General features: G+C 34.6%; 1 protein-coding gene across 2 annotated transcripts in view; it reads left to right on the top strand.

Moving 5' to 3' along the window:
* The window catches only part of ATG5 (autophagy related 5), a 155,727-nt gene that overhangs the window by 62,825 nt on the left and 71,371 nt on the right, over positions 1-21,531 (top strand). The window lies entirely within an intron of this gene.

The following is a 21,531-nucleotide window of genomic DNA, read 5'->3' as shown; positions in this document are numbered from 1 at the left end:
TGTAAATAAGTATCAGAAATAAGAATCAAATCTTCATTGTTGTGGAACAAAATATGTGATAGGTGCTTCTTACAGAACCCTTTCATAAGGTAAATGTAAGAACGGTGTTGCTCAGAGTACCACAAGGAGGCAGCGAGCAGAGAAAAAGAAGTTTATTGAGGGAACTAGCAAATGGAGAGGAAGCCATGCTGCAAATGGCCCGATTCCGGGGTCCTAGGGAAGAAGGGGCTGTTTTATAGGGGGAAGAAAAAAGAAACTATTGAATTCAGTTGTTATCTCACAGCTGCGAGTCTTGGGCTCATCAAGGCCAAATGGAGCTCAGGTTGATGTACCCCATTATCATGGGAAACTCCCAGGCAGCTGCAGGTGGGCAGGGAGAGGGGGGGATGGCATGGAAACCAAGGCTGTCAGTAAAGAAACTCAATGTTTCTGTAGAGTACTTTAAAAGTCCTATGTGTTTCTCATATAGCAAATAGTAAATATTTGTTGAATAAAAGCAAGTTACCTATTATGAAAAAACAGTTAAGAATAGGTATTAGAAACATATCTAAAATATAAACACTAATCTAGCCAAACTTCCATTCAAACTCAAAAGGTGGTGTCATCACTTGTTGTTGTAGCCATTTTCAGTATCTCACAGTCTTTATTCATAGTTATTTTGATAGTTATTTAAAAATCTTTTGTAGAGCTATTATATAGAGGAAACAAATTGGCTAATTGAAAGCAAGTAAACAAAAATCCCAGTGTAGTCAAAGAATGAGAAGTATTTCTGACTTAAGGTCACTTTTCATTGATTTCATTAATGTAATGACAGATAGAATATTTTTAGTTCATAGATTCATCAAATGAGAAAAATGCCCAATGGAATAAGACCAGATTATCTAATTAGCCACACTCCTCTGCTTCCTTTTTTAATAGTAAAATAACATTTTAATTCTACAAGTATTTGTTAAGCACAATTATTACACAGTGGGTTTGGAAATAGTGTAGTTTATTTATACTTGTATCATGAAGAATCTGAGGCATTTTATAAAGAATAAAATAGAAACTCATCATGAAATTACATAAACTGAATAAGTGAGACCCTCAAATTTATTAAAATTGACCTGCAAATTTGACCTCAAACTTTTTGTAACCTACTAGGTTGTCAGGGAAAGTTAAACTTTCTTGGTCATTACATAAGAAAGAAATTTCATTTAGATGGGGTGAGGTAATATCCTTTATACCTTACCTACAGTAAAAAAAAATAATAGTTTCTGTAATGCTGCTTGTCCTAAAGTGTCACTCAGTGATAAGTAGAAGACAGTGTATCATAAACCATGGATCATCCACAGTAAAATAAAAACAATCAGTGAAGTATTGGGATGGCTAAGACAGGAAAGATTTTTAGGTTATTTTATGGAAGAATGTGTCTATCAAATAGGAAGGAAAATAATTGATGGCTCATGACAGTTGAGGATTAGAATTAACCAGTAAAGGTTAACCCAAAACAGAGGAGAGGTGTGCAGAGAACTCTTAAGAAAGAAGGAGAAAATTTGTTCCTGCTCGTATGGGACAGTCTCAGTCTTATTTGTATACCAAGGAATAAAGCCATCTGTCGAGAAGAGGAGTCTAACCGTTTTGACAATTATTCTGCATTAAAAAAAAAACATATTCAAGAAAGACTGCAGGAAGCTTAGTTGTTTGTACTGAGAAAATAAGTATCTCACATTAGATGACTCCTCACCACCTTCTTTTATTTCTTGAAAGGAGCTTTAGGAGTAGTTTTACAGAACTGGATTCAGTAGTGTTATGCTTTAGTTATTCCACAGAGAAAAGCCAAATTAGAGTCAGACTATGGACTGGGTATAATATTTATAATGGGTAAGATTTTTTTATGTAGTCTATAAATCTCATAGGGATTTCTTCACCATCATTGACATAAATAATGGTGATTAAAATATGGGTTAAAAACAACAGGATATCATAGAATTTTAGAGTAGTCCTTAAGTTTTCTGAGTGGATTTCAATTTTTTTTTAAGCCACAACCCGCATTGGTTCTGAGCTTAGAAGGGGTAGGTGGATGGGGACCATTGGGGTTGACTCATATGTCTTGACTCTCCTCTTGGGGCCAGTAGTTGTAGTAGTTGTAGCGTTGACTGTGGCAATTCTAAAGCACAGTCTGAAAATTACCTCTCTCTCTAGGTCTGTACAGGTTCAGTGCTTTGCCCAAGTTAGATAGTTCTTGATCTAGTTAGTACCTTGGATATACTAATAGCCTCAACATGCTAGTAACATATTTGAGATAAGGTCAGCTGTTTTGTTAAATATCTATGTAGTAGGAGTTAGCACAGGGTTTTGCACACTGCAAGTGCTTCCTGAGTACTTATTTAATTGAATCCTGGGGTACTGAAAGTGTCGAGGATCACAAAATTTTAAAGATGAAAAAAAGACTGTATAGTTCAAATAATTCAAAACTGGAAAAGCTAGCAGGAGTTCCTTGATTTTAGATGTATGGTGGTTTTAACACTTTCAAAATAAACTAAAATCATGGGAGAAGAATAGGAACAAGTGGAAAGGAGCTATTTGGAAGGGTTGCCTAAAAAACAGTGCATCATCAGGATCACAATTTTGCTTTAGTCATTTAATTTTGACCTCTTTTTTGCTTCGGTATCCTAGTTTGACAGTTTGTAACTACATACAAACCTCACTGAGTTCAGAAAATTATAAAATACTGGAGACAAAAAGAATAAAGCAATTGCCCGTGGAAAAACAATTGTTTCCTAGGAAGAGCACTGAACTAGAAGGAGGCCCCTGAGATTTTGTGGGAGGCCTGACATATTCATAGGTGTTACTCAGTCTCGTTAGGCCTGTTTCCTCATTCATAAAATGAAAGGGGTGTGACTGAGTGAATTTATACATCTGGTTGCCGTTGTTCTTTAAAGAATCCATATGACCAGTTTATATCATTGTATCAGTGACACTTTTATTTTTTAAAACATTTAAACTTTTGTTTTCAGAGCAGAGTCATCATTTTTACAAAAGTCCTTTTCTTTTTTTTAAAGTACATTTTATTGATTATGCTATTACAGTTGTCCTAATTTCTTTCCCTTTGCTCCCCTCCCCCCAGCAACCCCTGCCCCCTTAGTTTATGTCCATGGGTTGTGCATATGAGTTCTTTGGCTTTACCATTTCCTGTACTGTTCTTAACATTCCCCTGTCTATTCTGCACCCTCCTACTATATGCTTCTTAATCCCTGCACCATTCCCCCTCTACTCCCCCTTCCTCCTCCCAGCTGATAACCGTCCAAATGATCCCCATACCTATGATTCTGTCCCCACTTTGGTTGTCTGCTTAGTTTGTTTTTGTTTTTATTTTTTAGATTTCATTGTTGATAGTTGTGAGTTTGTTGTCATTTTAGTGTTCATAGTTTTGATCTTCTTCTTTTTCTTAAATAAGTCCCTTTAACATTTCATATAATAAGGGCTTGGTGATGATGTACTCCTTTAGCTTTACCTTGTCTGGGAAGCACTTTCTCTGCCCTTCCATTCTAAGTGATAGCTCTGTTGGATAGAGTAATTTTGGTTGTAGGTCCTTGCTTTTCATCACTTTAAATACTTCTTGCCATCCCTTCTTGCTTGAAAGTTTCTTTTGAGAAATCAGCTCATAGTCTTATAGGTGTCCCTTTGTAGGTAACTCTCTTCTCTCCTCTTGCTGCTTTTGAGATTCTTTGTTTATTTATAACCTTTAGCATTTTATTTTATTTTGTTTTATTTTATTTTTTTAATTGCTTTTCAATTATAGTTGTCCCATTTTTTCCCCCATTGCCCCCCCCAGCCCACCCCTTCTCCCACAGTCATTTCTCACCCCATTGTCCATGTCCATAGTATTATAATTATGATATGTCTTGGTATGGTCCTCTTTGGGTCCACCTTATTTGGGATTTACTGTGCTTCTTGGACTTGAATGTCTATTTCCTTTGCCAAATTAGGGACGTTTTCCCTCATTTTTTCATATAAGTTTTCAATTTCTTGCTCTTCCTCTTTTCTTTCTGGCACCCCTATGATTTGGATGTTGGCATGTTTAAAGTTGTCCCAGAGGTTCCTAAGCCTCTCCTTTTTTCAATGCCTCCTTTACTGGTTGGCTGTTTATTTCTTCCTTATGTTCAAATTCATTGATTTGAACCCTGTCTTCCTTCCCTTCACCACTGGTTTCTTATGGGTTTGCCTTCATTTCTTCTCTTATGCGTTTGTTGTGTTTAACCCTGTCTGTCAGGTCTGTGAACATCATTATCACCAATGTTTTGAACTGTGCATCTGTTAGGTTGGCTATCTCCTCATCGCTCAGTTTTCCCACTGGCACTGGAACCTCAATCTGCCCCCCCTTTTGGGCCATACATCTCTGGGTCCTTAACTTGGTAGCTTTCTGTGTTTGCTTCTGTGTCTTAGGTAGAGCTGTCGCACCTCTTGCGTTGTAAGGGGAGGAGCCCTAGGTATTCATCAGTGCGGGACAACCTGTTTCACCACATTGTGGAGCTGTATGTGGGGGAGGGGTCTGAGAAGGAACAGTGCCACTTGCTCAGCACTCACCCCTTTTCCAGGCACTTCTACCACTTCCCGTACTAAACAAGCTGACTCTATTTAGAGACTGGCAGTTTCTTCTTCCACCCCAGCCCCCACTGGTTTTCACAGTCAGAAGCAATGTGGCTATTTTCCCTCTGGGCTGGAACTGTGACCTACATGGTCTGGCCTAGGGCTGGGATCGCTTCCCAGGTTTCCTTCCCTACTTTTAAAATGTATAACTGCGCCTTTGGCTACAGTCACAACCCCTGCGCCGCTGCAGCTGCGGCCGCCACACCACATCCTCTCTGCCCTGGCTCCACCCCTCCTCCCTGTTTGGCTGAGTATTTCTTCATTTGTTGAATTTCCATGTAGTTTGATTTTCTGGAAACAACTGCTGGTTTTTGTTGTTTTTTTTGTTTGTTTGTTTGTTTGTTTTTTTAGTTTTGGGGTTGTAAATTTCTTCTTAGTTGTGAGGGAGATGCAGCATGTCTACCTACACTTCCATCCTGGCCAGAAGTAGGAGTCCTTTTCTTTATGGCACTGTTTGACTGAAGTCCTTATGGTGCCATATGACTTTTAATCACTTCTGAAAAATGATATTTATACTTTTCAGGTGGTTCATCTTTTTATAAAGGCAGAGTTATTGTTTTGTTCATGCTGTGTGTCCAGAGTCTAAAAAGCACCTGGCATGTAGGCATTTGTGTATATTTGTTAATTCATTAAATTATTCATTAATAATTAATAGATAATTTGGGGCTATTCTTTTGTACCATGACCTCCATAGTAATGTTGCATAATGAATTCCCAGAGTTTAGAAAGCATCTTATTTGTGGAAGAGTTGAATAAAATATATCACAGACATCCCCAAGAGTTCCAGAACCAATATGAAATATATACCTCTCAGCACTTATATGGATGGTTGGGTTCTGGCATGTGTATTTAAGTACACTGTAGTTTCTGTATTATAAATACTTAAGCTCCTATAGGAAAAGTGTGTTGTACTGTTACGTAACATAGGGATTATTGTTAGAATAAAAGTGCAGATGTGCAGAAAGGAGATCTTCCTTTTCACATTTATCGTTCTTTTCTGGGGAAAATTGTCATCTGTATGCATACCTCTTACTGTGGTGTCATAATGCAGAAAGATTTAGGGAGAGAGAATGTGAGAGAGAGGGGAGGGGTGAAAGAGAGAATGTGTATGAGAGAGAGAATGGTTTTTATAAAGTTCTATAATTAGATAGAAAGTGGGAAGCTAGAGAATTCTCAAAATTTGCTTGATGAAATGTGGCTGCCAGGTGGGGTCTCTGTTAGGGCAGATTGCTGCCTGATCTTTCCTGTGTCAAGATGAAAGCACATTTTTTTTTTTGTCAAATAGGAGGAGACAGAGCCTAAGGTTTTCAATTGACTTATATAACTTTCTTGTTGGCTTTACCCCTTTCTAGTTTGGTTCTTTCTTGAATTTGTTAAAATTTTAGAAGTGAGATACATAAGTGAATATAAAAATTAAGGAGCCTTAGTTTTCTCAGTTGCTCATTTCCTAGCTTTTTCCATTCCCTGTTTTGTATTTTTAATCCTTCATTCTTGCCTTAACCAAAGGAAGGTGGGCTCTGCTTTCCATTTTCCTGATTATATGATCTAAAGGTAATACAGATTTCTGTTGCTGACTCCTTTACAGCTGATTTGTTTGCATGGTTAGCATATTCCATTGATTTATGTAGCTTTTACATAATGCTGCATTTTGATTAATCTGCACCTTTTCTTTAAAATACTAGACATAAGTCCCTGTACTATTTGAAACCTTAAATTAGTGAGTAAATTTAAATAAAACCTGAAAATCCAGGTGTTAATAAGATAAATGAAGGTCACAATTCTGCTAGTTATTTTTTTCTTTGCAGAATATTAATAGAATTCCTCTGTAGCAAGGGGTAAAAAGGAAGGGCATTGAGCATGCTTTAGTTAAGCCCATTTTATCTTTTGAAGCCTCAAAACCATCTTATGATGATGTAAGGATCATTATCTGATTTTATATAAAAGAAATTGAAGCTGAGAGACTTTAAAGTCACTTCCTCAGTAACACACAAATGAAAAATGGAAACACTAGAATTCAGACCTAGGTGAGACTTAAAAAATTTATTTTATTTATAAAAATTAACTTTATGCAATTTTTAGGACATAATTATCACATAAAGTGAAGTTTACCTTGACCAAATAAAGTTGATAGAAATCTGGAAAATCTCTAACTAGTGATATTTATAGCTTGTTGAAAAACTTCAGTTCTTTTTCATCTGCAATTCAATTATCATGAGCTCAAAATGGCTGTAACCTAGTGACAAAAAGTAAAATAAAGTATAATCTAGTGGTAAAAGTAAAATAAATCCAAAGTAGTCTAGATACCCATTACAGACCAAAATGTGTCATTTCTGTCATTTACATAACAGTTTAGTTTAGTGTGTGAGTTTCGGGTCTGTGTGCCTGAAATCCAGGTGCTTTGTATTAGCCAGTATTCTAGAGATGAGGTTAATGGCAGGAAGTGTTTCAGAAATGTAGCTAAAATGCTATTTAGATAGCACATGTAAACACGTGGTGATTAATGAAGATATCTGTTAAAAAGTTGTATAATGACTGTGAAGCCCTCAGGAATTGGTATTTAGCTTGCAGAGAGAATATTTGGCACATTATTTTTGCTTTCCAAGAAGCAATGGATTTGTAAATGTTAACCTACCAATCTACTTTGTGTAAGAGAAGTTTGCCTTATCCATTCATTAATTCGATGCGTTCATTTACTGACAAATATTTGCACGCTCTGTCCTGTGCTATGTACAGGGATACAGATAGTGATTAATATCATATATCACCCATATAAGTATATAAGCAATTGTAAAATCACAGCTGTGATTGGTGCTGTGAGGGAGAGGTAGATAGTGCAATAAAAGTCTAATTCCTCTGAGGAATTTGATCTAGTTTGAGAGGGCAGAGAGGGCTTCCTTGATGAAGTGTTACATCTCTTGAGATGTGACAAATGGGTGGAATGAAGGTAGTCAGAGAATGATGAGAAGACCTTTGTAGGCAGAGGGCACATTGTAAGGAGGAAGACAACCTGTTTGTCTGAGCACAGAGTTGGGGGCTGGGAATAAGGACACAGAGGGAAGGGGTGGATCATAATTTGTAAAAGCATATTTAATTACCTGCTTTGTTCTATATGTTATTCTAGAGTTTAAAATAAATCCAAAGAATGCTTTCAGGAACAGTGTACCAATATTTTTAGTTTTAAACAAAAACATAAAGCTGGTAAACAGTGCTTGTTTTCTGTAAAGTTAAAGTGAGGAGAGTAGAAATGTGTGGCGAATTATGGTATTGTTTGTTAGTATTTCTCCTCCAGGATTGTGGCAGTTTTGGTGAGAAATTATAATTCTGCTCTCTCATTGTTTTACACTTTAGTTAACATCCTTCAGTAATAACATCTAGCAGAAAGGTCAGAGGACAAGAAGAGGGACCTAAATGGTGCAGTAAACTGAATATTATTGCTTTTAATTTCATTTTTTAATTATTTGAAAAAAAAACACTGTATGATTTGTAATATATTTGAACTGTGCAGAGACATTTAATATCTTTAGCAGAATAGAATGTAAATATTCTGCTGATCATATGTTGCTTAATTTTTTTAGTTATTTATAATGCCTTTTTTAATTAAAATTTTTTTAATTGTGAATACATATAAAATTTACTATCTTTAGCCATTTATAAGCATATACTTTAGTAATGTTAAATACATTCACATTGTTGTGCATTCAGTCTCTTAAAACACTTCTCATCTTGCAAACTGAAACTATACCATGTATAACAGTTGAAGATTTGAGTGTTCTAGTTACTTCATATAAGTGGAATAATAAAGTTTTTTGTGTGACTTGATTATTTTATTTAACATATTGTCAAAGTTCATCCATGTTGTAGCATGTATGTATATATACCACATTTTATTTATCATTCATCCATCAATGGACAGACACTAGGGTGGCTTCCACCTTTTAGATATTGTGAATAATACTGCTGTGAATATGGCTATATTAATCATAGTTGTCCAGAGAAACAGAACTAACAGAATGTGGAGAGAGATTTATTTTAAGGCCTTCAGCTGATTGGATGAGGCTCACCCACATTATGGGGGGTAATTTGCTTTACTCAGAGTTAACCAATATAAATATTAATCTCATCCAAAAACATTTTCACAGAAACATCCAGAATAATGTTTGACCAACCTCTGGGTACCTTGATATAAAATTAACCATTACAATGGGTATACGAATATTGTTTTTGAGCCCTGGCTGGTGTGGCTCAGTGGATTGAGTGCTGGCCTGTGAAGCAAGGGGTCACTGGTTTGATTCCCGGCCAGGACACATGCCTGAGTTGCAGGCCAAGTCCTTGGTTGGGGGCATGCGAGAGGCAACCACACATCGTTTCTCTCGCTCTCTTAAAAATAAAATAAAAAAATATTTAAAATATATATATTGTTTTTGAGAACCTGCTTTCATGTGGTAATTTTATTTTTTAATTTTTAAGGAACTGCCATACTGCTCTTCATAACCGCTGCACCATTTTACGTTTCTTCCCACAGTGCACAAGGGTTCCGTTTTCTCCACATCTTCACCTACACCTGTTACTTACTGTTTTTTTTCTTTCTTTTTATAGTGGCCCATCCTAATGGGTGGGAAGTAGTATCTCATTGTGGTTTTGATTTGCACTTTCCTGCTTATCGGTGATGTTGAGTATTTATGTGCTTTTTGAATATTTCTATATCGTTGGAGAAATACATACAAAGACTTTTATATCTTATTCTTTGATTCATCTGGAACGTGTTCAAATGTTTTGCCCGATTTTAAAATCAGATTGTGTTTTTTTGTTATTGAATTGTGGGACTCGATTTCTTGTTTTTAATATCTATATTATATTCAGTCTATATTCATACTATATGTTTGGTATTCCCTATTGATAAATTAATTTCCAGTTTATTTGTTTCCATTTTTTGTCACCACCAAAGTATGGCATTAAACAGCATTATATATGTAATCTTTTAGGTCTGTGGGATAGATGCCCAGGCATGGACTTTTGAGTCTAAAGGTAGAGAGTATATAAATTAAAAAAACATATGTATTGTCATGTTAATTTCCAAAAATGTATGAATTCAGATTTCTTCCAACAAGGCACAAAAGTATGCTTCTTTCCTTATATCTCCACCAACAATAGGGATAATAACTCTTTGACATATAAAGAGACAATTTCATTTTTACTTTAATTAGTATTTCTCTCATACGTAGTAAGTTTTGCATCCATTCACCTTTGTTGACCATACGGATTTGTTTTCCTGTAAATTGCCTCGTGTTCTGTATTTTCTTTGGGGTTATTTATACTGTTTTATAAACATTATTTTTTATATATAGTAACCATTTTTTGTAAAACACTATAAAAATAATCACAACTAGAAGATTTTTCTTGATTTTTATAGTATCTTTATATGAAAAGGTTTTTAACTCTTTATATAGCCAATTATATCTTTTTCTTAGTAGTGTATGGATTTTTCCTTTGTTAAGAAGGTCTCTCCCCATATATCTGTGGTTATACATAGGTTTCTTACCTAGCTTTCCTTGTAAGATTGATTTTTTTAATATGTAAGTCTTTAATTCATCTGGAACTTATTTTTAAATATTGTGTGAGATATAAGGGTAGAGCTTTATTTTCTTCCAGGTGATAGCTGGCTGTAATAGGATCATTTATTATATAAACTAAAGGTTGGTAAATTTTTTCTTTAAAGAGCCAGATAGTAAATATTTTCAACTTTGCAGGCCAGATGGTCTCTGTCGCAACTGCATAACTCTAGCTTGAAAGCAGCCATAGACAGTTTGCAGATGATGGGCATGGCTGTGTTCCAGTAAAATTTGATTTACAAAAACAGGCAAAGGGCACAATTTGGCTTTCAGGCCATAGTGTATTAACTCCTGATACAAACTGTCCTTTTTCTATGGATAAAAATGCTTCCTCTGCTTTACATTAAAATAATTTGACTACAGGGATCTATTTCTGGACTCCGTGTTTATTCTTACAACAGCATTATTTTTGTTATTTTAGTCTTCTGATATATAATGGAGAAATTCACCCCCTTTTTCATCCTTCTCATTGTTATTCTTCATTAATTTTTCCATTTGACTCTTTAAATCATGTAATTCCTCACAGCATCCTAATCAGTTATAAGTGGAACTACATTATGTTTATTTTAATTTGGGTAGTATTCACCCTCTTATGTTATTAAACCTTCCCACGTAAGAACATGATGCAGCTTTCTTATTCAGATTTTGTTGTATGTTCTTAGAGATTTTAAGGTTTTCTCAAATCAAATGCAGAGGTTTAGAGCTCCCTCCATGTAGGCCCTGCCTACCTGCTCATAGCGACAGCTACCTTAGTTCAGGAGAGCTGCTGTGTTGGGTAGGACAGCGATTTTCAACCCTTTTCATTTCATGGCACACATAAACTAATTATATACAAAAATTTTGCGACACACCAAAAAATATAATTTTTGCTCACCTGAGCAAAAAATAGGTATAATACTGGTTCATTCACACCAGAAAGCTCTTGGTGTGTTGGCTGTTGTCATTTTTTTATTTGACAGTCTAAGGGAAAAGAGGTCAATGCCTCTCACTAAGTAGGTTATTGCTTCGTATTTTAAAAATTCTTGTGGCACAGTAGTTGAAAATCTCTGGGGTTAGAAGATAGAATTAGAAGTAGAGGGGAGAAGTGGAAGCATTAAACTTCCATGCTCCTAGAATTCCCTACAGGTATAGTTGTCAGTATTTTTTATATATAAAGAATTACCTGACAGTAATCCTTGAGGAAAGGTGTAAATTTACCTGTTGAGTCATCTGTGCTTAAAAATAGGATTTGTATCTCATGTTTAAAGAAAAACGAAGTATAGATAGCATGGATGCTCATGAGGTTCTTAAAATAACATCACTTCTCAAACATGAAAAGTTGTGGTCTGATCAGTTAATTTGTATGTAGCAGTGTATACTCATACAATTACTGGCCTATGCTTTAAAACATGAAGCTTTGTTGCAGACCCAGCTAGTCCACTTCTCTGAAGGGTTTGAATAAAGTATTCCCTGTCTTAAATGAGAAAATAAAATAAAATAACATCACTTCTGATCCAAGTGAAGATAAGTTATAAAATGATAAATAACTTGCAAGTTGAAGACATAGCATTCTTTTCATCTTTTTGTATGGATATTAATATAAGGTTAGTTTATGAAGTTAGTTTAATTTCTTCCCAAAGTATTATAAACATTTCTTAAACAGCTGTGGAGAGATCTTCTATAGTAAACATAGAGAAGAAGCTGAACCTCTACTATGCTTCTATCTTTGTGCTTCTCACAATGCCTTACACATAATAGGTGCTCAATAAATACACAAACTATATGAACAAACTAAGGGTGTCCTAATCACCTATGAAAGCAGTGATCATTCTGGGTTTATAATAAATTATACATAGTGGTTATACCATACATTTTTACTGTAGAATTCTGGTCTGGATTTTCTGTTAGGCAATAACTACTGTTCTCTACTGTTGTAGAAAAGTTATAGAACAAAGCAATATGGGATGTATAATAATAAAAAGTCATCTTATATTTGTATAGCACTTTATATTTTATAAAATACTTTCATACTACCTCATTTGATATTCACAACATTCTTGTATAGACAGGACAAATATTCTTTTTTATAAGATAGAAGATAATGACAAGATAACGGACACATAGCTTGTAAGCAATGGAACAGGGACTAGAGTGCAAATCTATCTCAAAATAGTATATACGCATGTGTATAGTATAAAATAGTATCTTTTTTGCAAGAAGATGAATGTTTATTGAGGCTTTAGCAGTTGTATATGAGATAAATGCTCTATGCGCATAGATTGGCTCAGTTGATGAAGACTTCTTTTAGAGCATTATGATTTGAATTTTAAAGGAATAAAGAAATAGAGTTCAGCATTACTTTTATTTGCTTTAAAGTTTCCTTTTTCTGCACTGTACTTCAATGCTAACTCTCAAAATTATTTTCTGAAATTAGATGGAATCTTAATTATTTAAAAAATTGAATCATTGAACTTCTAGAATAGACAAAATTACTCTGTAGTGACACGAAGTTAGGACCAAGTGGGAGGGTAGACTGGGGATGGACAAATAAGGGAGAAGAGGGATCTGGGGGGGATAATGGAAATGTCCTCTAACTTGCTGGGGCAATGGGCTTAAAACTAATAGTTTGTTACAGTTTATACACTTAAAATGTGTTCATTTTATTGTATGTAAGCTTATACCTCAGCAAAGTTTTAAAATTAGGTAATCAATCAGATTATGGACTGGGGAGAGCCCTGGGAATTTCTGACATGGTGACTGCATCCAAACTAAATTAAACAGCTTCAGCCCCTCCTTGTTAGGTTAGACTCTTGTGTTATGCTTAGATTGTGCATTGTTTTGTTTTGCTTTTAATTGTTTTTGTTGTTTGGTTTTACCTTAACATTAAAAATAAAAATTCTTGGCTGTTTGGTTTGACTTGATTCCTTATCCTTTTCTCTAGCGTAAATTGCAATTAATCTCTTTTCTAATTTTACTTGATAGGATTTTATATCCTATTTTGTACTTCAGTCATCAATTTCTGGTCGACTCTTGACAATAATTAGAATAGAACAAGAAACAGCTATAGTGTTTTATGTAGTTATCAGACAAGCCTGTCATAATTTTATTATATGCCTAACTATTAAATTATTTTCCATAATATAGCTCTGGTATCTCAAGCACCTTCAGTACCACAAGATGCTGTCCAGGAACTGAAAAGGAGTTATTATATAGTTAGCAGGAAACAACTAGAATGGCATAGTGTAAGGTATGAGCATAGAGAGTTCTGAAGAAAAATTTTAAAAGAACTGCCATATAATCTTAAATGTAAAAAACATGGAATTTATTTATATTCTAATTTATAGAGGTATAATTCACATACCATAAAATTCACCCCTTTAAAATGTACAATTTTAATGTAGTCACAGAGGTATGTAATCATTATAGCTAATTTCAGAATATTTTCATCACCTCAAAAAGAAACGGCATCCCTGTTATTAATCACCCCTATTCCCTCATTCCCAGGCCCCTGGTGACTGCTAATCTACTTTCTGTCTTTCTGTAAGTGGAATCATATCATATGTGTCTTTTTGTGTCTGCCTTCTTTCATATGGCATAAGATTTTCAAGGTTCATGCATCTGTAGCATTTCCTTATTCCTTTTTATGACTGAAAAACATTCCCTTATATGGATATACCACATTTTGTTCATTTGTTCAACTGGTGAACATTTGGGTGGTTTTCACTTTGGAGCTATTATTAACAACACTACTATGAACATTTGTGTTCAAGTTTTTGGGTAGACATATGTCTTTAGTTTTCCTGAGTATATACTTAGGAGTGTAATGAGTGGATCATATGATAACTCTGTTTAACCTTTTGAGGAGCTACCAAACTATTTTCCAAATTGGCCACACCATTTTACATTCCCACCAATAATGTATGAGAGTTTCAGTTTCTCTATATCCCTGCCAACACTTGTTATTGTGTATCTTTATTTTTTAAATTTATTTTTGTCCTATTACAGTTGTCCCATTTTTCCTCCATTGCTCTCCCCTGCCACACCCACTCCACTCCCTCTCCCACTGTCAGTCCCCACCCTGTTGTCCATGTCCGTGGGTCATTTAGTTCCTTGACTAAACTCTTCCCCTTCTTTTCCCCCTTCTCCCCCTCCCCACTTCCCTCTGGTCGCTGTCAGTCTGTTCCTTGTTTCCATTCCTCTGGTTCTATTTTCTCATTTATTTGTTTTGTTCATTAGATTCCTGTATTAAGTGAGATCATATGGTATTTGTCTTTTGCCACCTGGCTTATTTCACTAAGCATAATACTCTACAGTTCCATCTATGCTGTTGCAAAAAGGTAGGCGTTCTTTCTTTCTGCTGCATAGTATTGCATTGTGTAAATGTACCACAGTTTTTTGATCCATTCATCCACTGTTGGGCACTTAGGCTGTTTCCAGGATTTGACTGTTGTAAATAGTGCCGCTATGAACATAGGGGTGCATAGGTTGCTTTGAATTGATATTTCAGGATTCTTCAGGTAGAATCCTAGCAGTGGAATTGCTGGATCAAAAGGCAGTTGCATTTTTCATTTTCTGAGGAAATTCCATACTGTGTTCCATCGTGGCTGCACCACTCGTCATTCCCACCAACAGTGCACTAAGGTTCTCTTTTCTCTGCATCCTCGCATCCTCACCAACACTTGTTGTTTGTTGATTTATTAATAATAGTCATTCTGACTGGTGCGAGATGGTATCTCACTGTGGTTTTAATTTGCATCTCTCTGATGCCTAGTGATGTTGAGCATCCTTTCATATGCCTATGGGCCCTCTGTATGTCCTTGGGGAAGTGCCTGTTCAGGTCCTTTGCCCATTTTTTAATTGGATTCTTTGTCTTTCTGGTGTTGAGTCCTATAAGTTCTTTATATGTTTTGGAGATCAAACCCTTGTCCGAGGTATCATTGACAAGTATGTTTTCCCATATGGTTGGTTCTCTTTTCATTTCGCTGATGTTTTCTTTAGCTGAGCAGAAACTTTTTGGTTTGATGTAGTCCCATTTGTTTATTCTTCCCTTTATTTCCCTTGCCCTAGAAGATATATTGGGGAAAATATTGCTGTGTGGGATGCCTTTTTTATTATAGTCATCCTAAGTGAATACGAAGGGGTATCTTATTGTGATTTTGATTTGCATTTCCCTAATGACTAATGATTTGAGCATATTTTCATGTGCTTACTGGTCACTTGTATATTTTACAAGCAATGTCTCTTTAAAAATCATTGCTCATTGTTAAATTGGGTTGTCTTTTCTTTGCTGGGTTGTAAGAGTTTTTAAAAAATATATTCTGGATATTAAACCTTTACTTCATATATGCTTTGCAAATATTTTGTTCAACTTTGTGGGCTGTCTCTACTTTCTTGGTGGTATCCTTTCAAACAAAGTTTTCAATTTTGTTGAAATCCAGTTCATTTTTTCCTTGGTTACTTAAAATTTTATGTTATAGCTAAGAAACTATTGCCTAATACAAGGTGATGAAAATTTTCTCCTGTATTTTTTTCTAAAATTTTAGTTTTAGTTCTTTCATTTGGGTCTTTGATTCCTTTTGCATTAACTTTTGTATATGGTGCAAGGCAGGGTGTCCAACTACATTCTTTTCTGTGTGGATATGTATTCCAGTTCTACCAACATGATTTGTTGAAAAGATTTCTCTTTCCCTCATTGAGTTGTCTTGACACTCCTGTTGAAAATGAATTGTCCACAAATGTATGGGTTTATATCTAGACTGTCAATTTGATTCCATTGATTATATGTTTATCCTGTGCCATTACTTACCACACTCTTGAATTCTGTAGCTATGTAGTAAGTTTTGAAATCAAGAAGTATGTTCTCTTTTTCAAGGTTATTTTAGTTATTCTGGATTTTTTTTCATTTCCATATGTATTCTAGGATCAGCTTGTCAGTTTATGCAAAAAAAAAGGCAAGTGGGACTTTGATAAAAATTGTATTGAATGTGTAGATCAATTTGTGCAGTATTGCTATCTTAACAAACAATATAAAGCCTTCCAATCCGTGAACACAAGGTTTCTTTTTCTTTTTTTTTTTTTAATTTATTTTTAGAAAGAGAGGAAGAGAGGGAGAGAAACATCAGTTCCCTCCCGCACTCCCCCAGCAGGGGACCTGGCCCACAACCCAGGCATGTGCCCTGATGGGGAATCGAACCAGCAACCTTCAGTCCACAGGGTGATGTCCAAACCACTGCACAACACCAGCCAGGGCCAGACAGGGTTTCTTTCTATTTATTAAGGGATTCAGTTTGTTTTAGTGATGTTTTATTATCTAGTGGTACCTTAGTACTCGTCTTTAATTCATTCTGCAACTCGTGACGAGTGCCGAAACCAGCAAGTGCCGAACATTGAAGCATTTTCTCTTGTGGGGCAGCATTGTGATTCATACAAAGTCTGGCAAGGGCAACAAGTCTCAAGAAGCACTGAGTGCCGAAACATTTTTTTCTCATCAAAATGCGACGTGTACAGAATTTGACAAGTTCTGAAGCCAAGAAGTATCGAGGTATGACTATATTTGGATTGTTCGTTACTAGTGTATATAAATAAAATTTTCATATATTGATCTTGTATTCTGCAGCCTTATTGAGCTTATTACCTCTAATATTTTGTTTAACTAGTTTCTTACAAATAGATAGTTTTACTTTTTTCTTTCCAGTGATCTTTCTTTCCATTTTCGAATGCCTTTTCTTGCTCTTTGTTGCCTCATTTTCCTGACAGAACCCTTAGTTCTAGTGTCAAAATAGAAGTGGAAAAGCAGACATCTTTGTCTTTTTTATCTTAGGGGGGAACGCTTATAATCTTTTACTATTGAATATGATGTTAGCCAATATATTTCTCATAGCTGTCCTTTAAAAGACTGAGTTCTCCATTACTCCTATTTTGAGAGTTTGTGAAGATTTAACACACCTCTTTTGCTGTTAAATTTTTAAGTAATTGGTAGAATTCAACCTCAAAGCCCCATGGTCCTGGGTGTTTCTTTGTGGGCAATATTTTAAATTACTAATTCAGTTTTTTGTTTGTCATAGATAAGTTCAGATTTTTGAGAGTTTTTACCAGTGTTCTCGTTGCTCTTACAGAGAAAAGAATATTTAAAGTCCTTACTCCACCATTACTATGACATCACCACTTCTAATGATTCTTAATCTTTAAATTTAGACATGTGGATTTTGTAGAAAGTTGGGTAAGAGAATAAACACTAAGGAATTTTCTAAGGTTTTTGAAAAAGAGAAATTTTTCTTTCTAATTATTTCTAAATATCAAAATTTTAACTCAGTATATTGCTTAAGGACATGAATATTACCATAAGTGACAAATGGTTAGTTTTTTAGATGTCACCCATTTTTGAATACTTGGAATTTCTTCCACATAGTTTCTCTAATAAATTGAAATTTTGAAAAATTTGGAAGAACTGAATCTGTAACATTCATTGATATAGCAAGTGCTTAAGTTATAGAAGTTTTTGTTTAGACAATTTAAGTTTATATCCCAATTAGCTGTGTTATTCAGGGCATTCACCTCCATCTCTGGACCTCATTGTTATCATCTGTTAAGAGAGGAATAGGAATATTTTATGTGGTTGTTATGAAGACTGTATGTAATTCTTCTATTTTTTAAAAGATTTATCTATTTGTTTGTTTGTTTGTTTATTTATTTATTTATGTTTAGAGAGAAGGGAAGGGAGGGAGGAAGAGAGGGAGAGAAACATCAGTTGCCCCAACCGGGGACCAAACCCACAACCCAGGCATGTGCCCTGACCAGGAATCAAATCAGTGATCTTTCCTTTTGCTGTACGACTCCCAACCAACCAAGTCACACTAGTCAGAGCTGTAATTCTTTTAATACAGTGTTGTGCCTGGTACATAGTAAATAATTTGTAGATTATTTGCTGTATTGTTATTAGATGTTATCGACTTAAATCATTTCAACTTTGCTGTGTATTATTTTATCAATAACTGATGGATGTTGTGCCTCCTTTAGGCTTTTATTTTATGACTAATGGAACATAGCTAACAAATAGCTTCCTTCATCTGGTCTTTGCATAGTCTTCTCTGTAGGCTCTATTTGGTTCCCCAAATCTGTTTCTCATCACTAGCAAATACTGACATAACCTACTCTTTCTGTTTTAGTTCCCTATTTCTTTACCACTTTCCTTCAAGTTCCTAGACTCAATACCTTGGAATCACTTTTGATCGTTTCCTAGAATTGTACATTGTAATGTACCAGAACCATTTGTATTTATCCCCTTCTTACCATTTGCTCTTTTAGTTCCTATTAGTTTGATTTTCATAAAACACAGGTATACTCCAACTAGATACCATCACTTGTTGTTCCCCAAACATGCTTGATGTTTCATTTTCTTACAATGTGCACTCCTAGGAATAGCCTCTACTCCCAGAATGCTTCTAAGTTCACCTCCAATGTCACTAACCCCACAAAGTCTTTCTTGGTTTCTTCTTGTGTGCTTCAACCCTTCATACCATGTGGAAACTATTTCTTCTTTCTCTTAACTTTGTTTTAAAACATTTTCATTTAGCTTTTATTATGGCAAATGTAATTATAGAATATTAGGACCAAAAGAAGCTTTTAGGAGTCATCTCATTTACCCGCCTAATTTTAGATATAACACAACTTGCCCAGAACTCTTATACAGTGTTCAACTGGATGTTTGGTAGCAGAGATGGGAGTAGAACTTGGGTGTTGTATTTGCAGTCTAGATGTTGTCCTGTGTGCAGCATTGTAATATAATATAGATATTTCTTAAGCTATTCTGCAATATTTTACCATTGATCTGTTGAAATCTATGTAGTTTCCAGTAAGCTTTCAAAACCTATGGATTATTGGAGAACAAGGAATTGTTTCATTTCCCTCTGTATCTTTAGATGTTTCTTAGAGACTGTTTCCTGCTTGAATGAATGAATGAACGTATGTATGAATACTACTTTGCATTAGTACTAATATTCTCAATGGAAAACTCAAAGGATATTTCTTTCATAGGCACCTTTTAACAGAAATTGGTATATTGAGACCTGTAGGGGGCAGCCCAACACAGCAAGTTTTGGTTGTCCTTGCTAAATAGAAATTAGCTAGCCACTACTCTCTGAGATGATTTTAGATTTAAATTGCTTTCCATGTGAATTTTTGAAAAATTAAAGAAATTATTATTAGCTTATCTGGCAGGTATATTTTTAAACAATTGTCATTTATAGGAATGGGATCTTTTTGATGCAGATGATCTGTTTTGTTTTTAAAGAGTTGGATGAGAGCAAATATTTATTAGCTTTTTAAAATTTTGCTTTATTAATTTCAAAATAAGAAATAATATGATAGCAGATGTTTTACTTTATTGCTATAAAAATGAAAATAATGCAAAATAATTATCCCAAATTACTAAAGGTATTATTAATGAAATCAGTGTTTTCTCCTCACTAATCATTAGATTAGTGGTTTACAACCAGTGTGCACAACAATTTTTAAAACATGTAATATCTGACTATTTAGTCAGTGGCACTGACCTTTTTCCTTTAGATTGTAAAAAAAAAAAAAAAAAAGTCCACAGCCAATTACAATAGTAGCCATCTAGTGTGAATGAATCAAAATTATACCTTTTTTTTATTTTTTATTTTTTGTCAGATTGGCAAAAAAATATATCTTTTGGTGTGCTATAGAATTTTAGTAGTTTGTGCCATGAGATGAAAAGAGTTGAAAATGGCTGAGCTAGGTCATTGTTTCAGTCAACATTTCCAAGATAAAAAAATATTTCTGCTAATTATAGACAAATAACATTAGAAACTAACATTTATTGAGTATTTTACTGTGTTCCAGATACTATTTTAAATATTTTACATGTATTTATTTATTTAATCCTCACTGTAGTTCTCTGCGATATATGCTAGTACTGTCCCCATTTCATAGATGTGGTAATTGAGATAAAGATTGGTTATTGAAGCTTGTCCAGGGTCACTCAGCTTAGTAAGTGGAAGAGCTGGGATTTGAATCCCGGCAGTATGGCTCCAAAACTCACACTCCTAATCACTGTTCCTTTTGATATATTATTAAGTTTTTTACCTTTTCTTTTTTTTACCCCTTTGTATCTTAACTTTCCATTTGAGACTATTTTCCACTTTCTACAGACATCAGGCTCCTTATTACTCCACCCTTTTGGTTGCTTTCTGCCGTTAGTGATTTTTTTCATCTAATAGAGAAAATGCATGGACAGAAAGTAAAAACATAACATCCTGCCTTTAGTGTGAAGAGATTGAAAGAGATAGCTAAAATTATGTGGTTTTGTTTCTCTTTTATTTACAAAATGTTCCTTTTCTAATAAGCAATTAAGCAATTTTTAGTTACCATATTAAAACATGAACTCTCAAACTTAGAATGAAATTTACTCCCCATGTTTAAGCATGTCGTACTGTGGGGTGATATTAGAAGCCAGATTATAAAATACCTTATTTTAAAAGACATGGATTATCATAAAATGCTCTTAATTATTTAACTAAAAATAATTTTTAAACCTTCTCCACAAAGAAATTCTTGATTGTAGTAAGATGCTTAGTGTTTTTGATAGTATTCTAGCATATGTAAAAATTAACCTTATTGTCAGTTGTTGGTACACGTTTTCTTTCTCATTCTCTGCTTTTGATGATTTCATCTGTCCTTAATACCTCTTTGAGACCATGAGAAGATACAGTGGAAATGAGTTAGACTTGAGTTGGTCAGTTTGATATTTAACCAAAACTCAGGTTAAAATGTGAGATGGCTTAAAACTGTTGACTAAAATGAAAATAGAGCTGTTCATACCTAAGTACTCAAGAGTATTTGTATTACAAAATAAGATCTTAGTATATAACTCTTAAGAAAATAATTTTCAATTCTTGGTTTATTATTATTTATTAAAGCACCTCACGTTACAGTTAATATTTGAGTTTCTTGGAGGAATTGTCAACCTGGCAATGCAATATATGCTAGAGATAACTTATACTTTAGGACAGTCAACCAGTCTTGTTGCTACTTTAATGATTGACTCGTAGTCTTCCCATCTTTCCCTAACATGGATTTTAGTTTCCTGATTTACTGCTGGCCTAATAAGGTCTTGGCACTTGCAAGCTTAAATTTGGTTCCTATGTAAAGAATGTTCATGCCTTCAACCTCCTATTCAAAAAGATCTCTGAGACCCAAATTGTTTTCTTTATATTACTGTCACATTTTTTTTCTTTTCAGTCTCTTTTCTTTTCATCTCAGAGAACACCACCATCCAGAAATGGTACCCCTT

The sequence above is a fragment of the Furipterus horrens genome, unplaced genomic scaffold (genome assembly GCF_987537825.1).
Source record: "Furipterus horrens unplaced genomic scaffold, mFurHor1.1.pri manual_scaffold_6, whole genome shotgun sequence".
In the NCBI taxonomy this organism is placed as follows: domain Eukaryota; kingdom Metazoa; phylum Chordata; class Mammalia; order Chiroptera; family Furipteridae; genus Furipterus; species Furipterus horrens.
Note: the sequence above shows the minus strand (reverse complement) of the source record. Positions and strands in the feature narration are given on the sequence as shown.